This window comes from Hevea brasiliensis, chromosome 13, assembly GCF_030052815.1.
Source record: "Hevea brasiliensis isolate MT/VB/25A 57/8 chromosome 13, ASM3005281v1, whole genome shotgun sequence".
NCBI classification, from domain to species: Eukaryota; Viridiplantae; Streptophyta; class Magnoliopsida; order Malpighiales; family Euphorbiaceae; genus Hevea; species Hevea brasiliensis.
In genome coordinates this window covers 8,348,697-8,356,510 of record NC_079505.1, presented here as the reverse complement: position 1 = coordinate 8,356,510, position 7,814 = coordinate 8,348,697, and the positions used below count along the sequence as shown (strand labels likewise).

The window sequence follows — 7,814 nt, the reverse complement described above, 5'->3', positions numbered from 1 at the left end:
AAAATTTATTTTGAAATAAAATATTTTATTATAAAATAATATCTTTAAATTAAAAATTTTAAATTACCTTTTAATGCTAGCTGTGCAGTGATATGGTTGGATTTGATTAATTAATTAAGTTCAATAATCCTCATAGTTTTAAAAGATAAATTAAAATTTAAATCAGAATTAATTGAATAAAAATTAAGTAACACTTTTTATTTTTATTATTAATTTTTTGAAAAAATTAGAATTATTATTTAACTGAATTTGTTACTGTTTTCATAAATAACTTATTACATAATTTGTTAAAAGATATCTATAAATTACAGATAATTGCTACACGCGCCCTCTTGCGCCCTAAACATACAGAGCCCTCTCTCTTTGTCTGAAGATGTTAATGTCGGCGCGGAGGATTTTCACAAGTGCTGGGAGGTTCTTCCACTTTCAACTGCAAATGGAAATGGGTATCATTCAATCTCCATCCTTATTATTTGCCAATTACTTTCATTCTTCTACTTCCATGCATGTTCCTAAAGATGCAAAATCTCAACGTTTTTTGAGATCTAAGTTCAAGGACATTGATGATGCCTTAGCTTCCTTTAATCATATCATTCTTATGCGTCCTCTGCCTTCTATTGTTCAGTTTTGTCGATTTTTATCTGCCCTTGTGGGGATGAAACAATATCACACGGTCATCTCTTTGTGCAGAACAATTGAGTCTCTAGGAATCTCTCACAGTGTTTATTCTCTTTCTATATTGATTAACTGTTTCTGCCGATTACACCTTGTGAATTTTGGCTTCTCAATTTTGGGGAAATTTATCAAATTTGGATTGGAGCCCAATACTGTGACATTTACTACCTTAATTAATGGGCTCTGCATAGATGGTAAAATCAATGGAGCAGTAGATTTTTTCAATGATATGGTTACTGGAGGATATCAACCTAATGTTCATACCTACAATGTGATAGTAAATGCTCTATGTAAAGGCAACACAGCTTATTGATGAAATGGTCGATAAAGGATTCTCTGCAGATGCCACCACCTTCGAATTGGTAATACATTTATCACGCAATGACGATCTCATTCTGAGAAAACTACGAAATCGTTCCAAATGTTCTAAAGATGCAAATTTTAAGTGATATTTTAACAATCAAGGCTTGCACAACAGATGGACGAGGTATTTGTTATGTTGTGAGTTATTGCTACTTCAATAAATTTCATTTGAGTACAATTACAATCCCTCTAGTAGTTACTTTCCCTTTTCAAAAGAAACTATATATTAGCACTAGATTATGATTTTAGGTTGTATATGCACATTAACATTAATGAATATGTTTGATTGCCAGATAAAAAGGACTCAAGTACTATTGGGTGAGTATGTGAATAACCTAAGATTTGTTATTGTGCCTATGCAGATAACTTTCCCTTTCTCTTGTGAGACCCTGCTACTTCCCTTATCAATGCATTTTGTGTATAGTTTCAGTGTTGGCAATTCATTTATCAACCTACCATGATGAATTTCTAATTTTTATTATATTCCTCAAAGCAAAACTCGCACGCTAACTGGATAATTCCTTTTATATATGTAGAATGTATAAGCATATTTGTTTTGTGCTTAATTCTATGTGCATTTGCAGGTTTTTCACCCTTTTTCCATACAGGAAATCAGTGCATGTTGTGGTTTTTATCTTGCAAGCATTTTGAGATTCCATAATCACAATTAATAATGTGCCTATTCCCTAATTTGCAACTTTCTGCATTATTTTCTGCTTGATGATGCAACTGCAAAAAGTGGAAAGTGGATTGATGGAAAAAAGAAGAAGAAGAAGAAGAAGAAGAAGAAGAAGATAGTTATGGGTCCATGGCTAGGTTTAAAGGATGGAAAAACAAAAAAAAAAAAAGAAGGGAAGAGAGGGGAGGGGGGGGTGGGGGGGTGGGCGTGTGTAAGCTTAAGACAGCTAGACAGTTGAAGTAGAAACATAAAAATTGCCATATTGGAGTTTGCTTACTGTTAAAAGAAAGTGAATCTTCCAAAAAATGTTGGAATGTATTATACATAGAATTTGGGTAGTAGATACTTACATTATCGGTGTTAGTGATTTATGTTCAAATGGTTGCTAATAATGGAATGATATTTTTTGATACAATAGCAGCTTTACTTGTATTTCTATCTTATATGTTTAGCCATTGGCGTCCTGTATATTGTCATTTTATTTTCATGAGAAGGTTGGAAATATCAAAGCTTTATATTGTTGTTATGCACATGGAGAAAAAACCCAATAGTACTGTGGCCTCATAGCACTTCCCCTTCTTGTGCAGGATCTAGCTCTTGTGCTTCAGGTGCAAGTCCTTGTTCTACCATACAAGAACAAGGAACTGCCTTTGATTTTACATATGATGGTGGTACAGATTGGGAATTCTGTGTCTTTGTAGATTGAATTGGCTTGCATGAATCGTCATGACTTAGATGTCAATAGTAGATTAAACAAATATTTAATTATTGTTTGAGTCGTGTATATATTTTGTGCTAAAGTTTAGGATTTTTGGGAGTAGGTGTTGGAGTTGCTTATCAGATACTATTCGGTTATTGAAAGCTAGTTGTTTGCTGGTGATGTCAAATATGTATTAATTGTTTAGAAGCATATGCTCATGCAAATAAAAATGGTTAATGCTTTAAATTAAACCATTTGTAATGTTGTCTTCACCCACTAATCTACAGTTGCGAGGAAGTTTGTCACACACGTTCTCTCCCAACTTGACCACTTCCAACATATTCAAGAGAACATATAATCTTTGATTACTTATGACCTTTGAAGTTTGTTGCGCGCCAGAAAATTGCTTCACTAGTCGATGATTAATGCAGCAATCTCTAGCGTTAAGAGAATTCCTGTTTGGACTTTGCTAGAAGAAGTTGCTAATATATGAACATTTTAAGATTTGTTATTGTTCCTGTGCAGATGCTTATATATGAACGTTTTAAGACTTGTTATTGTGCCTATGCAGATGCCTTTCCCATTCTCTAATGAGAACAGAACCTTGCTCCTATTACAAATGAATTATAAGTGAATTATTTCGTGCCTATGCTAATCGAAAGAAAAATAGATAATTCTTAAAATTAAATTATTTGTAATGTTATCTAGACGCACCAACCTGCAGCTGAAAACTCTAGGCCGCTTGGGGCGGCTGGGGGCTTATGGGGCTCATGGTCAATCAGAGAAGTCTGTTTTGCTTCGCCTCTACATTTGAGATGAGTGTATTTTCTCCAATTGGTTGCTCTTGGCACGGAGGATGTGGAAAGCACGAAATGACCTGATCTTCAATGATAAACTATGGGAAACACCAAATATCATCAACAAAGCTATCCATCTGGTCAGTAGCAGAGTTTTGACACTCCCAATTTTTTTTATTAGAAGTCTAAGGGTGGAAAATATAATTTTGGATCAGTTGAAGGATTAAAATGAACTTTATCATTAAAGTTATAGGTGGCAGCCCATTTTCACCCGCCGATGGCAACAGATAGGGTACTCGCGAAAATCACCTACTTAAATCTAAACATGATTAATATTTTCAAAATCAAATTCATCATAAATTCGATTAAAATTTATTATCAACTGTTTAAATAAGTTCTAAACTCGATTATTATTATTCGAAAAATTTTAGAATCTATTTAATTTTATATATTTTAAATAATAATTTATATAAAATTTTATTTTTTATTAATAATTTATATTTTAAAAATTTTATAAAATATTTAAATCTTATTTTATTTAAAATAAAAATATAAAATTTATAAATATTATTATAAAAAATATATATTTTATATTTAATTAAATATTAATATAAACTGGTTCAAATAATAAATACCTAACATGTAAAACCAAACTCGTTATGGATACTACTTTTAAACTTGAATTCTTCCTAAACCCAACCATATATTATCTAAATATGTTTTATTAGGGTTTAGTTGAATCAAATATCCACAAAAATCAAATTGATCTCTATATGAACCTTCTTAATATAAAATATATATATATCAAAGGGAACAAATTGGGACAAAACCTCCGGGTTTCTTTGAGCCAAAAAAAAAGAGTAAGGGGAGCAGGGAATTTCCAGCAAAGATCAATACCTTTATTTGTCCAAAAATCCATCAAACTTTTTTTTTTATTTTATTTTCTCCAATCAATTTCATGCTACCTTCACATTCTCCGGTTCAATCTTGATTCGGTTTCAGTATGATTTCGATTAAATTCTTAATAAAAAATAAGAACTGAACTCTAATCTCAAAATAAAATTATATTTGATATGATTCTATCGATTTCGTATGATTCTTCAGTTTAGTTCAAATCCCTAAGAACCATGCACGGCTATATACTAATATAGTTGCATCAGTTTTTAATTATAAAGCAATAGTTGACAAACCATAGTCAATAATTTGATGAATTAAGTTACATTCAACAACTATCGGAAGAATTGGAATCAAAGCTAATTCATATATATATATATATATATATATATATATATATATATATATATATATATATATATATATATATATCAATCCACTCTCTGGTGGGCTTTCGAGTAAGAGTAGAAATCTTTGTGAAATTTGCTTATGAAAAACAATCATTTCTTTCTTTAGCGGACAATATAAATGCAGAATGTATAAGTGTGATAACAAAAAGAGGAAAAAAAAACTATAGCAATCAAATTCATTTTAATGCATTTTAGATTATAGTTAGCTTAGGGAAATGCACATCACCATCTCTTATTGTGAAAGTTGGAGAGCTAAAGGCTAGTGTAACACCCCAAAATTTTAAATTTTATGAGCATTTTTGGTATTTTAATTTTATTTAAATTTTAGGAATTTTTGAGATTTTAGGATTTTAAAAATCGGGTTCGATTTTCCGAAAATATAAACTTTGATGAATTTTAAAAATTAATTTAAAGACCACGTGACAAAACTAAAAATATATTTGGAGTCTACGTATTTTTCTGAGTTTTCTGAAATTTTTTCGGAATTTTTGGACCTCGTTTTCGGTCCCGAGGCAGAGTAAAAAATTCAAAATTTTGTATCCTGAATCGGACAGGCCGAATCGAACCGGACTGGATCGGATCGGTCGAATCGGACCGGCTCCCTTCCCTTTTTCTTCCGCTGCTGCGTTCCCTCTTCCTTTTCTCTCTCTTTCTCTCTCCTCCCTCCCCGCCGGCCACCCACCTCCCCACTGCCACCCAGTAGGGCGCGCCACCCAGCCTCCCGGCCACCGGCCGCGCAGCCGGAAACGCTGTAATTCCCTCCTCGCTGGCGTTTGGCTTCTCCGCCAAAATTGCCGATCCGGCCACCAATTGGACCGGGTCTTGTGTCTAAAATCATCTACTCGGCGAGAGCTTTCCATAGACACCAAGAACGCCGAAATCCATTGAGCGGTTTGTCCAATTTTTGCTCGGGAAGATTTTAGCCCATTTCGAATTTTGGGCTAGATTTCTCGAAAACCGTGAATCACGAAAAGCGAGGGTACCAGCACGCTCCACTCGTCGAGAGCTTCGCGGCGACATAAATTTCAAAATTTTCCGACACCGTTTTTCGATGGGTCCCACGAAACTTCGCAGTGTTTTTCCGAGCATTTAATGAGCTTAGAAAATTCTGAAAAATTTATGTACTAACCCCCGTGTTATGGGCTTCGTGTAGGTATCCTCAATTCGGAAATTCGATAATTGACCGGTTTGTGAAATTCGGCGAACGCACGTTCTGGAAAAGTCTCCGAATTGGACCGAGGTTTTGGCTAGCCCCCCATTGTCAGACGTCCCGAGCGCGTTCCCGAAGTCGGAATCGGCAAAGGTAAACCCGAACCTTGCTTTTTCATAATTTTCTAGTGCTTAAATAGGATTAAAAATCCATAAAATATTCGTGGTAGCTTAGAAAATTATGATTCTTTTTGCAATAGCTTAGTAATATTGCTAAGGACCGCGGGGCAAAGTTTTAGAATTTTTAGAGCTTGTTTGGGCAGTTTTTGCAAAAATGATCAATAATAAGGACTAAATTGAAATTTTACGTATTGTGATGGATGACTGATTTGATGGGCCCAGGAGGGGCTGTGTGATATGATTGAGTTGTGGATATATGGATTGTGAGTATAGAAGTGTGTTTTGAGCCCTTTTGCAGGTTGGGTAGGTCCTAGGTATAGGGGAGACTCTGCCGGATTTTCGGCACGACTTAGGACGTATTTGGTCTTTTCTTTGTTTGTATTGAGTCAAATTTATTAAATGATTGTAATAAAATTGTCGTGAGCCGATGACCTTTCTTCCTCCGCCCACTACCGGTGACCACCGTCAAGTCTGTGAGTAAAATATTAATTTTAATTGTAATTTCGATATTATTATATGTTCAGCATGCCCATGCATCACTTATATGCATATATTATATAGTTAAACTCTAGGTACGATTTATGTTGCATTCATAACTGTTAACGTGCCATGAATGTTGTTGTGGTAATTTGGAGCAAAGCGGCGTTGGTGTGCGTGTGATGTGATGTGGACTATGGACAGGACGGGTAGTCACGGCTTGAGTTCTTCGCTGGGACCCGATCCTTCGAGGGGTAGTCACGGCTTGAGTTCTTCGCTGGGACCCTCAATTTGGTTTATTAAGCGAAAGTCCGGCTTGAGTTCTTCGCTGGCACCAGGTTGGATTTAAGAGAGCTGTATAGGTGATCAGCTCCCATATATTATGATTGATGCTACAGGTGAGTGCTCCAAATTACCTTTTTGATGTTATGATGTGAAAATGTTATTGATGTTGCATTTCACTCTACAGGGTGCATTAGTTTTAGATAGTTATAGAGATTATGGTTAAAATTGATATTTTACTCTCTGAGTCGAACGCTCACTCCTGTTCAAAAATTTTTACAGGCCACAGGAGGATATTTTTGAGGTTAACCTGCTTTCTCCCTCGCAGGTCGATTACTAATGTTTGTATAAACTGGTTAAATCTTAGAATTTCCGCATGTGTTAGAAATATTTATTTGATTTGGGTCTGTAACCTAAATTATTATTTTGGACCTGTAAACTTAATATTCTATGCATGTTTGATGGATTGGATGAGGGAGCTGAGCTCCCATTTATTTTTATGTTGATGAGTATGTGGAGGGTGAGCTGAGCTCCCCAATTGAGTATTTATTGTGTTTACAGGTCGGGTGAGTCGAAAACTCCCCGTTGGAAAGTCCATTTTATGGTCGGACTCTGTCCGTTTGATTTCTTGAATTTGGGCCCAAATGGGCCTTAGAGTTGGGTTAATGAACAGTTAGGCTTACTACGGGCCTCGGGGGCTTTAGGTCGCCTGTGTCCTAGTGCCGGTCCGGCCCATAGGTTGGGTCGTGACAAATGTGGTATCAGAGCTTAGGCTCCAGATTCTTAGGGAATGTTCATCTAAAGTGTTGGGAAGAGTCTATTAGGAGTCATATGCGGAAAAATAGGGTCCACATTCGTCTTGCATTGTCGTCTTTGCTTCTAGTGTCTGCTTCATATATTGTGTTGTATATATGAGTCTATAGAGCTGTGTAATGTGCAGTTTGAATTTTATGGGCTAATGCTGCTGAATTTTAGGAAAATGCATAGAAGCAGGAGAGCTGCCACTGCACCAGAACCAGATGTGCCTGACGAGGTGTCGGCACAGGATGAGGCGCCTGCCCCGAGGAGGCGGGGTAGGAGGCCTAGAGCTGCTCAAGTAGAGGAGCAGCCACCCCCAGTACAGGATCAGTCCTTTATGGCACAGGGTCCCATGGACCCAATGGCAGCTACTCTAGCTGGGTTACAGAGAACCATCGACATGATGGCGC

At 35.9% G+C, this 7,814-nt stretch overlaps 1 long non-coding RNA gene across 3 annotated transcripts; it reads left to right on the top strand.

Moving 5' to 3' along the window:
* The first annotated feature begins 297 nt into the window (after positions 1-297).
* On the top strand, positions 298-2,969 carry LOC131171804 (uncharacterized). 3 transcript variants are annotated; one of them, XR_009142455.1, is made up of 2 exons: positions 298-1,162; positions 2,705-2,969. It is a non-coding gene; the product is annotated as an uncharacterized LOC131171804 (long non-coding RNA). The 3 variants fall into 3 exon arrangements; XR_009142453.1 differs by lacking the exon at positions 2,705-2,969 and adding an exon at positions 2,305-2,668; XR_009142454.1 differs by lacking the exon at positions 2,705-2,969 and adding an exon at positions 1,623-2,132.
* Positions 2,970-7,814: the final 4,845 nt, after the last annotated feature.